Source organism: Narcine bancroftii, chromosome 4 (genome assembly GCF_036971445.1).
Source record: "Narcine bancroftii isolate sNarBan1 chromosome 4, sNarBan1.hap1, whole genome shotgun sequence".
Taxonomy (NCBI): domain Eukaryota; kingdom Metazoa; phylum Chordata; class Chondrichthyes; order Torpediniformes; family Narcinidae; genus Narcine; species Narcine bancroftii.
This window is the reverse complement of record NC_091472.1, coordinates 36,476,950-36,497,613: the sequence shown is the minus strand read 5'-3', so window position 1 is coordinate 36,497,613 and position 20,664 is coordinate 36,476,950. Positions and strand designations below refer to the sequence as shown.

General features: G+C 41.6%; 1 long non-coding RNA gene across 2 annotated transcripts in view; it reads right to left on the bottom strand.

Moving 5' to 3' along the window:
* Positions 1-8,519: 8,519 nt before the first annotated feature.
* LOC138760463 (uncharacterized) overlaps positions 8,520-20,664 on the bottom strand; it is a 49,994-nt gene continuing 37,849 nt past the window's right edge. For both annotated transcript variants that reach the window (XR_011355625.1, XR_011355624.1), the window contains 2 exons: positions 19,081-19,226; positions 8,520-8,770 (listed from right to left, as the gene is read on the bottom strand). This is a non-coding gene — a long non-coding RNA (uncharacterized lncRNA). The remainder of the gene's footprint in view (positions 8,771-19,080; positions 19,227-20,664) is intronic.

Genomic DNA, 20,664 nt, shown 5'->3' with positions numbered 1-20,664 from the left:
TTTTTCTACTGGAGAAGTCTTGAGCGGGAATGGGAAAGCATGCCCTGTTTGAGTTGTGATCTAACTCCAGTTGACAGGCAGGTTTCAGGCAAATCTCTGGGGCTGTAGCCTCTTGAGTGGCTTTACCACTCCAGAACTCAATTAAGGCAGAGTTTTACGCTCCACAGCCAAGCTACAGACTTTTTTTTAATGCAAAACCCTATCACATGGAAAAGTAAATAAGTCATGGCGATGGATATGGTTCATCATCTAGTATTCATTACAATACATATGTTAGGAAAATGGAAGCCAAAATGAACCTTTGCTCTTCATTTGTACCTTTCCATTGCTGTAAATGCAAAACAAAAGACAGAAAAGTTTGCCCATTTGCTCTTCATATTCATAGCCATTCAGTTCTATAAGTAACCATGCATTTTTGAAGGAGGAAATGTTAATTAGCTAATATAAATGGCATCTAATTAACATCTGCTGTACATTAGCATGTGCTTTGTGATATAAAGTCTTGGCTGGTGACATCTGCTTTAATAATGCAATGCACAGCTTCCTAAGGGGGATAGGGCTTGATTTGACACTGAATATGGTGCACTTGAAATTCTCTCCCCTTAGGAACACTGACTAACTGATAAGTGCCATGAGCCAGAGTGGGGACTGATTCTGTCACATCAGGCTCAGACAAAAGGCATAATGGGGAATCTTCTCAACTCTCTATGAAGTAATGTGAGCTGACATTCTTGACATTAGACAGTGCATCAGTTGCGGAATGCTGCAAAGTTCACCCTTTTACCAGAAGGATGATTTTGAAGGACTGAATAAACACAAAAGGAATTTATGAATTTTTTTTATTTTGCAACTTTAAGTATCATCAGAATGTTGATTCAAAAATAAGCTAATTTCCTGGTAAACTATGTTAAGTAGCCTGGAAAATAGGGTCTTTTCAACAAAGCCTGTACAATTGAGTTTATCACCTCAGTTGGATGAATTCGAGTCCATCTGAAAACCATTGAGAAAAGTATGCAGCAGGCTCCAGCTTGGTAGAATGAGGTATGACTGGCATCCGTGCCATTGAGTTTGCAAAAAAATATGGTGATCCAGGTCAAGCCTCAATAATTTTTGTGTTGGAAAATTAAGGTAATAATGAAAAAGATAATGAGTTTATTGTCATACGATGCACATATGCACCCATAATTTTTACTTGCCACAGCCAAACAAGTATTTTATAAATGAAAACTATTCCAATAGTAAATACTAAATTACAGAATGGAAGTAGATAATAAATATAAAAGATAGATAGATAATAAATATTCACAACTTAGTTTGCATGGACAAGTTGGGCTGAAGGGCTATTTTTGTGCTGTAAAACTTTCTGACTCAAAGTTCTTTTAAAATGAGTACAGCAAAGGGCTTTGATCAAGTTTGATCAATTCTAAGAGAAAATCAATTTTGCTGAAATGTATTGAACCAATGTGTGGCCAAACACTGCTCTAACTCCATGTTTACAGATGACATCACTGTCATTGGGTGGATCTCAATGATGATGTGACAGTGTACAAGAAAAGGTAGAGAGTCTAGTGGCATGGCATCAAGGTAACAACCTCTTCCTCAATGTCAGCAAAATTAATGAGCCAGTCATTTACTTCAGGAAATGGAGAGGAACACATACCACAGCATGGATCAACAATTGCTGAGGTGGAGATGGTGAAGAACTTCAAATTTTTTAGAATACATTTCACCAACAACCTGTTCCGGTGTAACCATGTTGATGTAACGACCAAGAAAGTGCATTGATGAGTCTAATTTCTCAGAGGTCTGAAGAAATTCAGCATTTCCCTAAGGTTTCTTACCAGCTTTTACAGAAAGCATCCTGTCCAGATGCATTACACCTTGGTATGGGAACTGCTCTTTCCAAGACCATAAGAAACTGCAGAAGAAACCTGAAGCTCAGGCATCACGCAAACCAATTTCCCCTCCATCAACTCCATCTATGCTTCCTGCTATTGTGGGAAAGTCGCCAACTTATTAAAGGACCCATCAACCCTAGTCATACTCTCTTCTCCTCCTTTCTGTTGGACAGAAGATACATGTACTTGAAAACACGAACTTCCAGATTCAAAGACAGATTCTTCCCTGCTTTATCGGCAATCCTTAAATGGATTGCACACAGGCAAAAGATACCATTCAGTATATTTTTGTTATTTTTCTAAACCCTGCACTATATGACTGACTGGAATTACTTCCTATACTGTTGTCTTATATATTTGTTTGTTTATTATTTTTGTACTACCTGTTTTGTACTGCTGGTGGGTTGATTTGCCCAATCAGCACACAAAACAATTTTTTTTACTGTATCTTGGCACACATGACAATATAATTCAATTCAAATTCAAGTTCAATCATATTAGTTCAGTTTTCTTGCAATATACACAACTGGGAAGGAGGCAGAAGATTTATATATTTTTTTAAAAATTTAGACTTACAGCATGGTAACAGACCCTTCTGGCCACAGGCCTGTGCCCCCAAATAACCCAATCAACCTACAACCCCAGTAAATTTTGAAGGGTGGAAGGAAACCAGAGCGCTCGGAGGAGACCCACACACATACTGGGAGAACATACAAACTCCTTACAGACAGTGTTGGATTTGAACCCGGGTCACTGGTGCTGTAATAGTGTTGCTACGCTAACTGTGCCGCCCTACTATAAGATACTAATCTGGTGAAAAAAAATATTTTGAAGGGATGATATTTGAAATTTGGAGAGTAAATCCTACGGTTTTCCTTGAATTCTTCTTGGCCATTACTTCCCCAAAGCAACATGCATGAGATCAAGAGCTGAACATGCAGGAGGTATTGGGGCACAATTTGTTAGTATTACAATTACCACTTCACCTCAAATTGCTCATCAGATGATCTAACAAGATATACATGGACTATTGTGGAACTATTCTTTCCATCTTTAATTGAATAAACACTTCTGTTTTATTTGCATGTTAGAGACCCCATAATCATTTCTGGCTATTGGCATATGTGGCAGTAACTGAACAGAAAGTGAAAAATTGGTTACAGAAAGCCCCCTGGTTATGACAGGATACCTTTGCTGGGGATTGTTTTGTAAGTTGTACATGGACAAAAACAGCGAATGGGAGAAGATCACAGAAACAGTTATAATAGGCATCGAAAGAGTGGTTGCCAGCAGGCCTCACTGACTCTAAATGAGGGTATCTGCTTGCACCCCCATTGTTACAGCTCAGCGGAGAGAGGGGAGGGCAGGTGGTGTGGTGGATGGGGAGAGAAGGCAATCATTCCCGGCCATCAAACCAGCTTTCCAAATTTAATTTGTATGTACAGGGTGTCCATAACTTGCATTGCACAAGGAAAACAAATGTCTATCTGTGAGACATTTTTAGGTGGATTTATGAAAACTTTTAGAACAGATTATTGGAATCCCATTTCCTCAAAACCCAGAATTGTTTTTACTGGGATAAGACCAAAATTGAAATGATCTAAATATCGTTGAATTTGTTAAAATTGCATTGGCTGTGACCAGAAAGTGTATTGCAGATATTTCGAAGTCTGATTCCCATCTAGGTAGGGGATACTGGAATGCAGAAATGCATAGCTGTGTTCCCCTTGAGAAAATTACTTACAATCTAAGAAATAAGTATGACACATTTCTGAAAAAATGGAGAACACATTTGCAGATCTTAGGTATAAATCTTTAGTTGAGTTTCTTCCAGTCCTCAGGTCCACCTTAACATTCTCCAAAAAAGACTAGTTAAATAACGAATTGAAATCCATGAAGTGAACGGCGCTTTCCAGCAACCTTTCTTATTTTCTTTCTTTTTTTCTTCTCACACACTTTTTTTGGCATCTTTTAGGTGGGGGAGGGGGGGTTGGAGGGGTTGAGTTACAACCATCATGCAGCAGAAATTTGTCTATTTATGCATTCATATTTTAATGATCTATTTGACTACATGTATGGTCTAAAATTTGTTAAATAAAATAATTTTAAAAATATCTGTCTGAGACAAACCTCTTTTACCCAAAACATGTATAGAATGCAAGTTGAAAAAGAAGAGACCACAGAACCAATCGATTCACTTAACAAAAAACAAAAATCAGATCATTGCTGAATCAATACCAATGCTCTGATTTTACCCTTCTGACCTTATAAAGTCCTGGTGCACACATCCAGAACATTGATTTTAGAACCTTTTATTACATTCTCCCAGCCCTTCTGCCTACAAATTCAATCTCCCGCTGCTACAGTTATCACTAAATCCAAACTCTGCTTAAAAGGCATTTAGATCTGTATTCATGGTACAGCAACTACTGGGAATATAAACCACTCCATTATCTTTGACTGAAATTTGACTGTTTTTACATAATTGACATAACTCATAATACCATTTTTTCAATTTCTTCCCCGTATGATGATGTTCTTCAAAGCATTTTTATCTTTTGAGGTTCATCGAACATAGATCATTACAGCACAGTACTCCATAATGTTGTGCTGACCTATAAATACCTACCGCCAAAAATACTAAACCCTCCCTACCTCATAACCCTCTGTTTTCCTTTCATCCATGTGTCTGTTTAAAAGTCTCTTAAATGCCTCTAGTGTTCCAACCTCCATCATTACCCCTGGCAGCCACTGTGTAAAAAAACTTACCTCTGATGTCTCCTCTAAACTTTCCTCCCTTCACTTTGAACAGATGTCCTGTGTTGTTTGCTTCTCCCACACTGGGAAAAAGGTCCTGGCTGTCTACCTTATCTATGCCTCTTATAATCTTGCAGACCTCTATTATGTCACCTCTCATCCTATTTTGTTCCAGAGAAAAGCCCTAGCTCTGCTAACCTTGCCTCTTAAGACATATTTTCCAATCCAGGCAACATTCTGTAAATCTGCAATGAGGTGCCCAGAACTGAAAACAATATTCCAAGTGTAGCCTCACCATGACCTGATGACTCCTGAACTCAATCCTCTGACTAATGAAGCCCAATACATCATAGGCCTTCTTAACTATCCTGTCAACCTGTGCGGCAACCTTAAGAGATGTGTAGATTTGGACCCAAAGGTCCCTCTGTTCCTCCACAATGTCATCCGACCATTAACCACGTTCTATGTCTTCAAGTTTGATCTTCCAAAATGCATCGCCTCACACTTTCAGACTGAACTCCGTCTGCCAATTTTCCATCCAATTCTGCATTCTGTCTGTATCCTGTAACCTACAACAACCTTCAACACTCTCCACAACACCTCCAATCTTTGTATCTTCTAGAAACTTACTGACTCATCCCTTCACTTCTTCATTCAGGTCATTTAAAAAATAACAAAGAGCAGGGGTCCCAGAACAGAGCTCTGCAGAACTCCACTAGTTATTGACCTCCAGACAGAGTACTTCCTGTCCACGATTACTCTCTACTTTCTATAGGCAAGCAAATTCTGAATCCACACAGCCATGGATCCCCAGTCTCGTGATTTTCTGAATGAGTTCCCCATGGGGGACCTTGTCAAATGTCTTACTAAAATCCATATTGACCAAATCAACCACCCTACCTTCATCAATTTCTTTTGTTACCTACTCAAAAAAATCAATTAGGCTTGTGAGACATGACTATCCCCTGAGAAGACTATTCCTGAGAAGACTGTACTTCTCTAAATGCTTGTAAATTCTGTTCTTAAAAATAATTTCCAATGGTTTGCCCATTGCTGATTTAAGACACACTGGTCTATAATTCCCAGGATTCTCCCTGTTACGTTTTTTTTAAAACATGGGGACCACATTTGCCATTCTCAATCCTCCGATACCTCTTCTGTGGTCAGGAGGATGCAAAGATCATTGCCAATGCCCAGCATCTGTTCCCTCCCTTTCCATAGCAACCTGGGGTATATCACATCTGGTCCAGGGGATTTATCAACCTTAATGTTTCAACATAAGCTTGTTCCATTCTGACCTCACTTCAACCTAGGTTCTTTTTTTCTGGTGACTACTGAAGCAAAGTATTAATTTAGAACCTTCCCAATTTCCGCCACCTCCAGGCACACATTGCCTTCTTTATCCTTAAGTGACCCTATCTTCGCTCTCATCATCTTTCTTTTCTTCATGTATGCATTGAGACCCTTTGGGTTTTCCTTGACCTTACTTGCCAAGGCCTTTTCTAGCTCTCCCACAGTCCTTTCTTACATCCCTACCTGGCTACCAGATAATTCTCATGAGCCTTTCTTCACCACTTCTATGTTCATTTTTTGTGAAGCATTGTACTTTTTTGTTCCTTCCTCCTTGGATCTTTCTTTCTCTTGGTCTCTGTTTGTATGCCTGCAATTGGATTTCTTTTACAGACCATGGCAGCCCAACGTTAAAAGAAATGGCTGTACCTTCTGTGGTGCGCTGTCAATCAGAAGCAAACACACAAAACCAAAAGACTGGACAACAAACTTTATTCGACATGAACTTCCACAGAGTCAGTTGTGAGGAGAGCTGCTGTAAACTCTGAGAGTGTCTTCAAAGGGCTGGCTCAGGTTTATATCCCAGAGGGCGATTGACACCCGACCGGGTGGGGCTTGGTCTATTCAGGTCGGCTGATTGACAGCTGGCCAGGTGTTGTCTTGTCCCCGTGCTCTTCTGCAGGTACAGAGGTTTCCCCCTGCAGTAGGCCAGTGGTGTACCACCACATTCACCCCCTTCTCTAAAATTGTCCCGGGGGGAGTTGCAGTTAAGAGCCCCAAAACATATATACAGTATTTACAGATTGAGATAGTCCGGCGGCCGTCGGAGTCTCTGAGACCATCACAGGACAGGCTCCTCGTCACTGGTCGGTGAGGGTGTGCAGGGGCTGGGGGCAGGGGCTGGAGTGGCTAGCATAGTGCAGCACAGAGGAGTGGCCAGGGGGGCTGGGGTTAAGGTGTGTGTGTCACATTGGATGGGCAGGGGGATGGGTTCGTCCCCCATGGTTATAGTATGTCCTTGGTGCCCAAGGAGGTCTTGAGTGCCCCATAGCTGTACAGGGTCGGGGATGTGTGTCAGGTTGGAGGGGTCCTGGGCTGGAGGATGCTGTGGTGGGTGCTCCTGCTAGTGCCAGGTTCCTGGTTGAGATGGTGTCCTCCCTCCCGCTACCAAATCTAATATAGGCATAGTTGTGGTTTGTGTGTAGGAGGAATACCTGCTCGACCAGGGGTTCGGCCTTGTGTGCCCGCACATGTCTACGCAGGAGCACTAGTCCCAGGGATGCGAGCTATGCTGGGAGAGACGTTCCCGTCGCCAATCTCCTGAGGAATGAAAACAGGTGTTCGTGAGGGGTCTCGATGGTAGCCGTGCACAGGAGTGACCGAATGGCATGGAGCGCCTTGGGAAGGGTGTCCTGCCAGTATTCCACGGACCACCCTTTTGACTTAAGGGCCAGGAGAACTGCCTTCCAGATCTCCCCGTTTTCACGTTCCACTTGCCCATTACCTCTTGGGTTGTAATTAGTCGTGCGACTAGTTGTAATGCCCCTTGCTGTCAGGTACTAGCGTAGTTCCTCAGTCATGAAGCTAGAACCCCCAGTTGCTGTGGATAAATGCGGGGTAGCCAAACATGGTGAAGATCTGTGTCAGTGCCCTGATGACGGTGGACGTGGAGGTGTCTGGGCAAAGGATAGCAAAAGGGAAGCGGGAGTACTCGTCTATGACTGTGAGGAAATAGATGTTCCAATTTGTGGAAGGCAAGGGCCCCTTGAAGTCCATGCTGAGGCCCACGAAGGGTGAGTGGCCTTCATGACATGAGCCTGGAGTGGGTGGATAAAGCGAGGTTTTCATTCTGTGCAGACCTGGCATTGCCTTGGTCATGGTCCTGACGCCCCTGATGGTGTACAGGAGATTCCGGGACTTGATAAAATGGTATAAGCAGGTGACGCCCTGCAGGTGGCATTGGAAATCTAAGCCCAGGAGGACTGGGGCGCAGAGTTTGGGCATGACCAGGAGCCTGCAGTGCCCAAGGATATTGATAGTCTGGTCCTTGGCTGCGAAGGCAATAGAGAAGGTGATGGGGTGGATTTTTAACTTTAGTGAGTGGGCCACACTCGGGTGAATGAAACTCTCGGTGCTGCCACTGTCGATTAGGCACTTTTTTACCTGCCCATTGATTTTTACATCCATCATGGAGCGTCCAAGGTACCTGGTGAAAACCAGATTTGTTGGGGGTTTATACATGGTTTCCAGGGTGTTCATCACCTCCAAGTACTCAGTGCAGTCCTTGAGGGCCTGGAAGGCTCAGGGACTCAACTTCGAGTGGAGCAAGGTGAGCTTTTTCCTGTCAGAGTCTAGGAAGTTGGCATGTGCCTCGATGATTGCTTCAATCGTGTGCCTCCAGATTTCTAAGTGTGCTTGCGCTTCCGGGTGGCGTGGGTCAACTTCGAGGCTCCCGGTGCTTAGGAGCTTCTCCATAGCAGCTTAAAATTTTAAGTGGAATAAATTGTGGTGCTCTGTCATAGAGAAAGCAGACACAAGACTTCAAGACTGATCAACAGGTTTTAATTCCATTTAAAGTCTCTGCTGCAGTTAGCTCTGCTGGCTCCATGTGACTGACCTTGAGGGGCCGGATGTGGCTTATATCCTGGTGGATGAATGGCAGCCACTCGGGTAGGGTTTGATCCATTCAGGTTGGCTGATTGACAGCTGGCTAGGTGTTGTCTTGTCCTTCAGTGCTCTTCCTGCAGGTACACAGGTCACCCCCTGCAGTAGGCTAGTGGTGCATCACCACAGATACTGAGGCAAAAATGATGGTATGTCTGCATCTAAGATTTAAAGAAAGGAAAAGTTTTGCATTGGATAATACTGTTGAAATAGCTTATCAGAAAACTGTACAATACATATATGAAGATGCAATGTGTACTTGATGAGAAAATGAATTGTAAGATAAGTGTGAGATGATTTCTGATGCTTTTAAAAACAGTAAGTGCAAGTGGCCTTTTACTTGCTCTAAAGAATAATTTTGTAGCCATTTGCTCTCCCTTAATTTAATGAGGAATGGCTACTTAAAGAAGTAAACATCAAGAAGAGGAAAGGTTTGTTCAAGGAGTCTTTACCTGGATTAGCATTATTTTTCAACAAAGCTAAATGGATTACGAGGCAACCATTTCTGGACAGAAGAAAACTGTTGTGATGCTGTCATACTAACTCTGCAGAACCGCCAGTGAAGCTGATGTTAATTTTAGTTCCTAAGAAAGTTGGCTTGTAACTGAGGCGACATATTTTCCTTTGGTTATAATGAGCTTTGTGTGGTGTTAATGCAGGAGTAGGAATTTGAATTGCTTAGAACACATCCTACTATTGGAATAAAATATGAGCAGCTGAAAGAATTCAACAGGTCAGCCAGAGGTAAAGGCCCAGTCAACCTTTTGGTTGGAGATCCTGGTGACAGTATCTGCAGATATCCTCCAACAGAGTGATTTTTGCTTTCGATTTCAGAATCTACTTCACCAATGAACTTATAAACCCCATGCGTCTTTGGAGGTGGGAGGAAATTGGAACACCTGGAGGAAACCCACAGACAGTACCAGGTTTTAACCCTCGTCCTGCCATTGTAATTGCATTGCACACACTGCTGTTAACCATGCTTGTGTCTACAGTTAGAATAATTTCCTGCAAAGTTTCCATCAATTCTTCTCAGTTTCTCTGTCCTAATCTATACTTTCCTGCTGTTGCTCCATGCCTAACACCCGTTTTTATCAGGTATTTCATCCTATTGTTGCTTTTAGCTTCCTGTTTATATGAACCAAGACACTTTCTTCAGACCGCCACAGCTTATATTTCATGAGGGTGACACGGTTAGCATGCCAGCTAGCGTGATGCTGTAACACCGGCAGCGTCCGGAGTTCAAATGACAGCGCTGTTTATAAGGAGTTGTTCGTTCTCCCCGTGCCTGTGTGGGTTTCTTCTGGGTGCTCCGGTTTCCTCCCACTGTTCAAAATGAACTGCGGTTGTCAATTGGGAAGCATGGGCTCATAGGCTGAAAGGGCCTGTTACAGTGATGCATGCCTAAATTTAAATATAAAATCTGGCCCCAGGTATGAAGACAATCTGTCAAATCGCCAATTGCATGTTTTGTGACAATGATCCTTCTGAGCACCTCAACTTCCTCAGCCTCTCTGTCTCTCATTATGATTGACCTCTGTAACATCCTCCACCATCTCTTCTCCCAGGGAAATGTCTGTTCCAGGTTCCACACCAGCCATGAAACTCAGCATATCTAAAGCAAATGGTTCTTCTGCCTGTATGTACAAGGTTAACTTTAGACTATACATAAAAGGCTCAAACTGTATGATCCTGTATGCGGCAGGGCTTCTGGTTATCAAATACCAATCCAAAAGAATCCCCTCCCAAAGTTTTTTTTATGTTGCTATTTCCTACCTTGTGAATAACAATTTAAACATATTATCTTATAATGCATTCAGTAAACTCTCTTAATTCTTGTACTGCTTGGATGGTTATTCAATACATTCTTTTTTTCTTTGGCTTGGCTTCGTGGACGAAGATTTATGGAGGGGTAATGTCCACGTCAGCTGCAGGCTCGTTTGTGGCTGACAAGTCCGATGCGGGACAGGCAGACACGGTTGCAGCGGTTGCAAGGGAAAATTGGTTGGTTGGGGTTGGGTGTTGGGTTTTTCCTCCTTTGTCTTTTGTCAGTGAGGTATGCTCTGCGGTCTTCTTCAAAGGAGGTTGCTGCCTGCCGAACTGTGAGGCACCAAGATGCACGGTTTGAGGCGATATCAGCCTATTGGCGGTGGTCAATGTGGCAGGCACCAAGAGATTTCTTTAGGCAGTCCTTGTACTTTTTCTTTGGTGCACCTCTGTCTCGGTGGCCAGTGGAGAGCTTGCCATATAACACGATCTTGGGAAGGCGATGGTCCTCCATTCTGGAGACGTGACCTACCCAGCGCAGTTGGATCTTCAGCAGCGTGGATTCGATGCTGTCGGCCTCTGCCATCTCGAGTACTTCGATGTTGGAGATGAAGTCGCTCCAATGAATGTTGAGGATGGAGCGGAGACAACGCTGGTGGAAGCGTTCTAGGAGCTGTAGGTGATGCCGGTAGAGGACCCATGATTCGGAGCCGAACAGGAGTGTGGGTATGACAACGGCTCTGTATACGCTAATCTTTGTGAGGTTTTTCAGTTGGTTGTTTTTCCAGACTCTTTTATGTAGTCAATATCTTATTTCACGAATGGTGCTAAAGAACACATTGATGGTTTCAGAGCTTCTCTTGGTTTATTGAAATTTGCTCCAATTGATAAAATATTTAATCAAATTAACTCAAGTTCTCTACTCTCAATTCTGATAATGTCCTTTTTCTTCAAAATTAAGTTCCAAGTTCAAATATATTGCCAGAGCACATATATGACATCACATACAACTCTGAGACTCTTTTTCCTGCAGGCCAGCCAGAATTTCTACTTATTGATAACTATAAATTGTACTCAAGAAAGGAGATAAGTATAAAAAAAAGAGAAATGCAAACAGTGAAAGAAATATAATAGTCTGGCTACGTAATACAGAAAAAAATACTCAGTAATAAATAATGTGCAACGTATGTCCTCAAAAGAGTCTCTGATTGAGTGTTGTTTAGGAGTCTGATAATGGAGGGGTAGCAACTGTGGCTGGATCTGGTGGTACAAGTCCTGTGGCACCTCTACCTCTTTTCTGATGGCAGCACAGAAAACAGAGCATATCCTGGGTGGTGTGGATCCTCGCTTTTTGCTGTTCTCCGATGGTAGTGTTCCAAATAGATTTTCTTGATGGTGGGGAGAGTTTTGCCTGTGATGTACTGCACTGTTTCCATTACATTTTGCAGGGCTTTCTGCTCAGAAGTATCGGTGCCTCCATATCAGGCTATGATGCAGCCAGTCAGCACACTTTCCACTATATATCCATAGAAGTTTGCCAGGGTTTCCAATATCATAGCAAACCTCCTGAGTTAATTATATTGCAATTTAAAGCCACAATCCCATAATTTACAAAATACTCTATATATGACTGCAATATTAAATACAATGTAAAATTCAACCTCCTATTTTGGCCAAAATATCTAGCATTTTCCATATATTGTGTGTATTTCCGCCGCCCTCCCATCTGAGTTCCTGATTCCCTGGCCGCCCTCCCATCCGAGCTCCCGAAGCCTCAAACAATGCAGGTACTTACCTCAGTCAAAAGTAGTATTCATGTAATAGTTAACCCCCCTAAATTTTACCCTAAAAACTGGTCCACAAAATCTATATGGTAGCCAAAGCATCAAAGCTCTAGTGAACCAAGTAAGTTCTCAACTAATTTATATCAATGCTGAGGATGAATACATTACACAAATGTATTATTGCTTTGTGTTTTAGGCAAGGTGTGATAGTGCAGAATCTGCAATATTTCCCCACGGGTTCTATCATATTTTGATTCCTGAAGGCTCTGCAATATCTTGACAGATGAAAGAAGGCATGACAAATTCAGCCAGTAATGTACTTAGAAGTGGTGTGGAGAAGTGCACAAGTAGCAAACAATGGTGGGCAGAGATCCAGAAGTTGGACCACATTTTGGTTCTTGGGTCACCATCATCAAAGCCCTGGGCTCTCCGAAAGCTTTCTGCTGTGACTGTACTGATTTTCCAGACTTATTTTGACCAGGGATTCCTTAATCATCTAAAGGAATGTTTAATGATCTCAAGATTTTTTCAAAAAACTTTGAAATAGAATCTGTTCAATGTCTGCAACTATGTGGAGAATAGGATCCACCTTCAGTCATAAAGAAGTGCACTCAGAACACCTGTCAGAAATACGCATTCACCAAAGGTGAAAGTGGATTTGCTATTTTTAATATTAAGTTGTCATATTAAGGCTAAGTGCAATGGTAAAAGTTTAACTGCTGCAGAGATCCATCTTCCCCATTCTTTAAATTATGACGTGGATTTTAAATGGAATATTAGATAGAAAGCTTGCCTGAAAAACCTTCTGTGATCTTTTGATGAAACCAGGTTATACAAAGGAGATGCAGTGGATGTTGTATATTTGGATTTTCAAAAGGTCTTCGACAAGATTACACACTTGAGACTGTTTAACACAACACATTGATGTGACTTACTGGAGTCATTGTTTTTTTTAAATTTTTTTATTTTTCACACTATAAACCACATTGATCAAGATACATACATTTTCCTTTTCAAATATATAGTGTCGTTTTCTACCCCCCCCTTCTTCCCCTCCCACCCTCCCTACCTCCCCTCCCATTCATTTAAAGTTCAGAATCTAAGATACATTAAACCCGTCAAACAATGTTGTCACTCAATAAAAATAAACAAGAAATTCCACTGAGTCAGTTCTTTTCATTATCTTCTCCTTCTATCATTTTAGGTGGTAGATGTCCACGGTAGGTTTTCTCTATTATGTTTCATGTATGGCTCCCATATTTGTTCAAATATTGTAATGTTATTTCTTAAATTTTATGTTATTTTTTCTAATGGAATACAATGGAGTCATTGTTTGAAGAGGGCTTGCAAAACCATGGAGGTCCCCCATCACCCTGCATGCAGCATCTTCCAGCTACTTCCGTTTGGAGGGGGGGAGGAAAGATGCAGAAGAATCAGAGCCAGAACCAACAAGCTGAGAAAGAGCTTCTTCCCACTGGCAGTGAAACTGCCGAATGATTGTTAAAACAACTCTCCGTGACTCTACTATTTATTAATAATATTTAAACCAGTGCGGACTCGAAAGGCCAACATGCCCTGTTTCCACTCCGTAAATGGTTATATGGTTATAAGATGAGAACACATAGAATTACAGGAAAAATACTAATGCAGGTAGAGCATTGGGTGATAGGCAGAAAACGGAGTGGGAGAGTATTCTGGTTACCAGAGGTGTTCCGCAAAGGTCAGAGTTGGGACCACTTCTTTTTACATTGCATATTAATGATTTGGACGGCAGAATCAATGGTGCTGTGGCTAGCGGGGCAGGTCATAAGTGGGAATCAGAGAGGCTGCAGATAGACTTAGATAGATTAGTAGAATGGGCAAAGAAGTGGTGAATGAAATTCAGTGTTGGAAAGTGTCCAGTTATGCACTTTGGTAGAAAGAATAAAAGGGCTGACTATTATTTGGATAGGGAGAAAATTCAAAATTTGGAGGTGCAAAGAGGCTTGGGAGTTCTTATGCGGGATACCCTAAAGGTTAACCTCCAGGTTGAGTTGGTGTTGAAGAAGGCGAATGCAAATCCTCCACATTCATATCTGGAGGAATCAGATGTAAGAGCAAGGATATGATGTTGAAGCTTTATAAGACACTGGTGAGGAGTGCAGGGTACAGTTTTAGGCTTATTATTTAAGAAAATATGTGCTTCATTGGAGAGGGTTCAGAGAAGATTCACAAGAATCATTCCTGGAATTAAGGGTTTAGCATATGATGAATGTTTGTTGGCTCTTGGACAGTATTGGAGTTCTGAAGAACAAATTTGGTGGGGGGGAGGGGGGGGTGGTTCTTCATAAGGGCATTTTGATGTTGAAAGGCCTGAACAGAGTAGATGTGGTAAAGTTGTTCCTCATGGTAGGAGAGTCCAGGACAAGAGGGCAGAACTTCAGGATTGAAGGACACCCTTGTAAAACAGATATGCGCAGGAATTTCTTTAGCAGAGGGTAGTGAATCTGTGGAATTTGTTGCCACAGGCGGTTGAAGGCACCAGGTCATTGGGTGTATTTAAGGCAGAGATTGATAGTTATCTGAATAGTCATGGTATCAGAGGTTATAAGGAGAAGTCAAGAGAGCGGGAATGTGGGAGAATTGATCTGCTCGGCAGAGTGGTCTCGATGGGCCAAATGGCCTACATATCCTCCTATATCTTATGGACTAATCATGTCATATGATAATCTGTGTATTAAATCTCTTGGTAATTCATCAGGTCATCTGGGTTTTTTTGTATTCAATTTTGTCCTCTGGTTTGAAATAAATCCTTGTACCACTGAGACCCTTGGATATGTGGTGTGAGGGTTCTTAGAGAGGTGCTTGGATTTCACTTGCAAAGCTCCTTCCCTTTTCTCAGTGACAAAACATCTCATCATGACCTGCATCTGTCCCAAGTACAATGTTTTTGGCAAACTGTTTCCTCATCTTTGCGAGTAAGTGTTTGTTTAGTTTATGACTTATTAAAAGGTGAGAAATGACAGCAAAGGCAGTACTAAAGAGTAGATTTCTTTGTGATGTTCAGTTCATCAGATGGGAATTCTGTGTATCGGTCACAGTCAGTTCCCTTGAAGTTTGCAGCCTTTTCACAAGTTGGAACGAGAACCTCTTTGACCTTGTTGTGGGCACTATAGAAGACCTCGCTTTCAATTGTGAATATTTTTGCAGAGCCACTGTAATTGTTTATTCTTTGTTGTTCAACTATGTCCAGGGCAGTAGCCAATGTTTATGTAAAGGACTAGAATTTGACAACTCAGTTTAATTTTCCAAAGCCATCAAATGGAATTGACATTTCAAATTGGATCCAGAGTCCTTTATGTTCATGATGTTGTAAAGGTTGAATTTCAATTTGGCATGATGAATTTTTTTTAAACTCTCAATTGGACTTTTGTACTGCAAGGGTAGGGTCAGTTTTGCAATCAGAACAAATTTTAAGCCTAAGGCAATGTAAACTGTAGTTCACAAAAGTGTTGGAGGAAGTCAGCAAGTCACACAGCATCCATAGGAAGTCAAAGGTAGCAAAGTTCCAGCGTAATGTTTTAATCATTGGAGCCCAATGGCCAACGGCCGATATTTTACAAAGTATTGACCAAGAATGTACAAATAATTTAACGTGTGTAATACATCAAATAAAATCTATTTATTTATATTAATATTTGTCTCATTTGTGTATTGTTGACTGTTATGAATTGTTTTGTGCCTGTGTGTTTTGCTCTGAGGGCTGGAGAACACTGTTTATTTGGGTTGCACTTGTGCATCAGATGATAATAAACTTGAACTTGAAAGTAGTTAATTTTTCCTGGGATTTGTTTAATGAGTTTCTTCCTTCTGTGATAGTACAGGATACTATCACCAATGTATATATTTACATATAGTACTTGTGATTGGCTGAGAGCTGTAGCCACGCCTACTGGCAGGTCATAAAGGGCTGCTCCTAACCAGACCCAGGTCAGTCTGGACTGGTCGACCTCGATGTACTACGCTCCAGTCTTTTGTTAATAAAAGCCTTGGTTTGAATCAACAAGTTTTTGAGTCATTCGACACGCTACACCTACATTCTGAGTTATGAAAATTGGAACTCAGAAGTTGATGCAAGTAAAGCCCACCATGAGGTTATAAACAGCTCAAGCTTTGCCTTTGTGCTTTGAAGCACCTTGGTCTTCTTATTTTATTCATTGTTATTGACCATATTATTTTTTGACCAAACCATGCTTTATAGGCTTAACAACCAAACACCTTTTTTTTTCCCTTACAGTTAATATATTGTTTACCTGTAATATTTATCAATTTTCCTTTCTGTGCATGAAAACATGCATGTTTTTCAATGTAGATTATGTATTAAAATATGTTGTTTACACATTAAAGAATGGAATAGCTTATTATCGGAGCAAGGAGCTTCAGGCTGCACACACCCAAACAGGCAGAGAGAGCTGTGAATTTACTGACAATTACACTGTTGAAGAGTCTTTCCACAAATGCTGCCTGGCCTGTATTAGAGAGGTCAGTCAAACGTCAGTTGTAGGCATACCCAGAATTTGATAGTTCAACACTTTTTAAACTCTTGGCTCCAGGAGAGGAATTTTGTTAGAAGTGTTGAAAGTGGTAAATGACAATATAGTCCATCAATGTGCTAGAGGCATTGGATTATATTATTTCTGCTGCCATTAACTGCTCTCTCCTTCACCTGTCCCATCTCTGACTCTTGCCTTTCTGTATCTCTCCATCCCTATCTCAGAAGATTGGCCAGTAACAATCACCCATTATAAACCTACTGATACAGCTATCTCTACCATGTCTATTTCCTCCGTCTTGGGCTTGATTCCATTCTCTAACTTCCTTGTTAGTCATTACATTTGTTTTGATGATGAGACTTCCCACACATGGCTTTTTTGGTTTCTGCACCATGGTTCTCATTCAACTATAGTTCACAGAGATGTGATCACATCTCATCTATTTCCCGTATCTCTATTTTCATACAATTTTTCCTAGAAAGAGATGTTCCTGCTACCTTACAAGATTATGCATTCAATCCTCATAATTTTCATGACCTCTGTGATTCCACACCAGACATAATTTCCCTTCATAACTCCTTGGTCCACTCTTCCATCACCACCACCAACAATTCCCAAGCAACTGCAGGAGATACAATATCTGTCCTTTCATTTCCACCAGACAGAAACCCAAGCTCCTCCATTTGTATTTTTACCATGATAGTGTAGTGCATTTTGTGTTCACTCTGTGGTCTTCTTTGCATTGGAAATTTTATGACTACTTTGCAGAGAACCTGTGTTCAGTTAACCTTAATTTTCCATCTCATTCCTGCTTCCACCTGTTCATGGGTTATTGCACTGCTGTAATAATGCTCAATGTAAACTTGAGGAACAGCATCTGATCTTTCACCCAGGCACATTCCAACCTTCTCAGTTCATTTTTAAATTCTCCAACCAAGATATCAGACATGACCTTTGGGTTAACATTTATTCCAGAAATTGGTTCAGTTTTTCTCTCCCCACTAGTACAGTCTGACCATTTGGGCCAGAATTATGCAACTTTTAGATTTAGTTTGTATTCTCCCTTGCCCATTGTCCTCATTTCATAGCTTTTGTTTATTTTCTTTCATTTTTCTGTCTAACTCTTCCCCCCACCACCCCACCCCCAACCATTAATTAATTTTGTAAATCTGTGGAATTGCTCCCCATTGAAGCAGTGGCAACTACTTCAGTAAATATATTTCAGACAAAGTTGGTTAGATTTCTATATAGTAAAGTAATTAAGGTATATGGGTAGGTGGAGGTGAGCCTATCATCAGATCAGCCATGATCTCATTGAATGGCGAAGCAGGCTTGATGGGCAGATAGCCTACTCCTGGTTCATATTTCTTATGTTCTTATTATTCCTATAACTTATCCCCATTGGTAACCCTGGCCTCACTCTATCACAAATATATATTCCTTCTGTTATTTGTTCCTCCACACCTCCCATGCAACTTAAAAATAACTTATTTTCTCTATTTTCTAATTCTGGTGGAGAGTCTTTCCCCAAATACTGCCTGACCTGCATTTTCTGTTTTTATTCAAGATTATAAAGGTATAGGTTTTGCTGATTTTAGTGAGATCTGATCTTCTTGAGTTGTTTGAGCTGCAGGCAAGTGTAAAGTATTCCATCACACTCCTGACTTGACCTAGTCAATGAGGTAAAGAGCCTGGAATGTTAGGAGGTGAGTCATTTACTAAAAAGGAAAAGGACAATGGATTGAAATGCTAAATTATGTGGTATAAATTTCAGTGTTGCTAATTATTTTTTTAATGCACTTCTACACCACAAAACAAAAACTTTTAAAGCTCCTGATAGCATGCAGAAAAGCAAGCTAATTAGGTCAGCCATTTAAATCTCATTGCTATAAATGTATATGACCCAGGGTGTACAATAATTAGTCACTATGACTGCTGGTACCTTCAAAATAAAGTGAAAATATGGCTCCTAGATACAAACTGAGTTCATAATTAATTGTTTCTCAAGTGGAAACAGCTCTGCAATAAATTGTAAAAGCTGGTATTCCAAATTCTATTTAACTTGTTTATGTTGCAGGGCATATTTGGAGCACCATCAATAATAATGAAACAACTCTTCCATCACTTATCTATACCATGAGCAAATCTAGAAATATGGAATAAAAACATATTTTTAGAGTCACGTGTTCATGCTCCATAAAACTGCTTCCAAAGAGTGAGATGGGCTATTTTATTTGTTAATATACAAAAATGTTAAGAGCAATGCAGATTGACAAACTTTAGGTTGGGAGATCAGACTTTTGATCAATATTCAAGATGTAGACCATATAATTTGATAAAAATGTCATTGCTCTTATATTCAAATCCTCTTGCAATATAAAAACATACCATTCTTGCTTAATTGCATATTGTGGCGACTCCACCACACAACAGTCTACGGCAGATCTGACTGTAAGAGCTCCGGGTGCAAGGCAAGTCCCCAGCTTGGCAGCTGACATCATAAAGGTCCCGGGAGACACAAGTGTCATTGGGTTCTGAGGGATTTAAGCGCACAAAAAAGTTCTATTAAAGTCAGTTGGTTCAACTCACTTTCGACTCTGCATGTTCTTTCGCTCACCGCATGCGTTGTGCAACTACACTGGTGACCCCGATGGTCCAAATGCCATTTAGATTCAACGATAACCAACCCGTCCATGCAGAATGCAGTTTCACTGAAAATGCCAACTTTCTGGACCTTGCAACTGCAGATCTGGTCTGAACAGGCTGAAGCCCAATTCCAGGTCAGTCAAATCATCTCAGATGCCACAAAGTACTACTATGTGGATGGTTCACTCAACCAGGAAACAGCAGGCCACATCATCAACTTCCTACACCAGCCACCAGTTGTGGACAGGTATGAAACAATCAAGGTGCTCTTGATCCGTACATTTGGCCTCTCCTGATGTGAGTGTCCAGCACGATTGCTCCACGTGGATAGCTCAGGTGACCACACGCCATTGGCCTTAATGAACGAGAGGCTAGCACGAGCAGATGGCCATTAGCCTTGTTTACTGTTTGAACAAGTCTTTCTCGAGCAGATGCCAGAAGATATCTGTTGATGCTAATTTCAGAGACCCATGCAAAGTAGCGGCCTGTGCAGATATCCTGTGTCACACCAAGCAGCATAGCAGGGCCTCCATTGACCAAGTTGCTGCATCATGCCCTAAAGCCCAGGCCTTCCCCCATGCCACCAACAAAACCAGTGACGACCGCAGCAAGGAGTGACCTCAGTTCAGACCGTTTTAACCATCAAAAATGGGGTTCAGGAGCCCAATATTGCCACTCACACTGTTCTTTTCCGGGAAATGCCAGGGCCGGACGTCACTAATGGCTACACTGCCTGGCCACCATGATAGCCTCCTTTACTTATGGGACTGACACTGTGGACGAAAGTTCCTCATAGACTAGGGGCAGAGATTAGTGTCTTTTGCCACCACCGCACCACCCCCAAGCCACGACACCAGTGCAGAGAATTCAGGAACGGTGCTCACTGCTACCAACCACAGTAACATTTGCATATAAGGCTCGCAAACCATCCTACTACAGTTGGTTCCAGCCATTTCACCTGGTCATTTACGCTGGCAGCAGTGTCACAGCTTTCATTGGGTGTCTCCTAGTGGAACTCAAGGAACGGTGCTTAGTGAATGCCAAGACCTTTCAGACATTCTTGCTTGGCAAAGCCAAGTTACTGGCCCCACACCTGGACTCTATGGACTCAGGCAATGAATTTGCTAGAGTACTAGTGAAGTTCCTGATCATGCTGCAGTTCTCCACAGACACACCCAAACATGGTGTACAGCACCACATTCCCACTCAAGGACCATCACTACACTCCCGGGCATGTAGGCTCCATCCTGACAAACTCCACATCGTCAAGAAGTTGAGAAGAATGGAAGGGATGGGGATCATCTGGCGCTCTCCACTGCATATGCT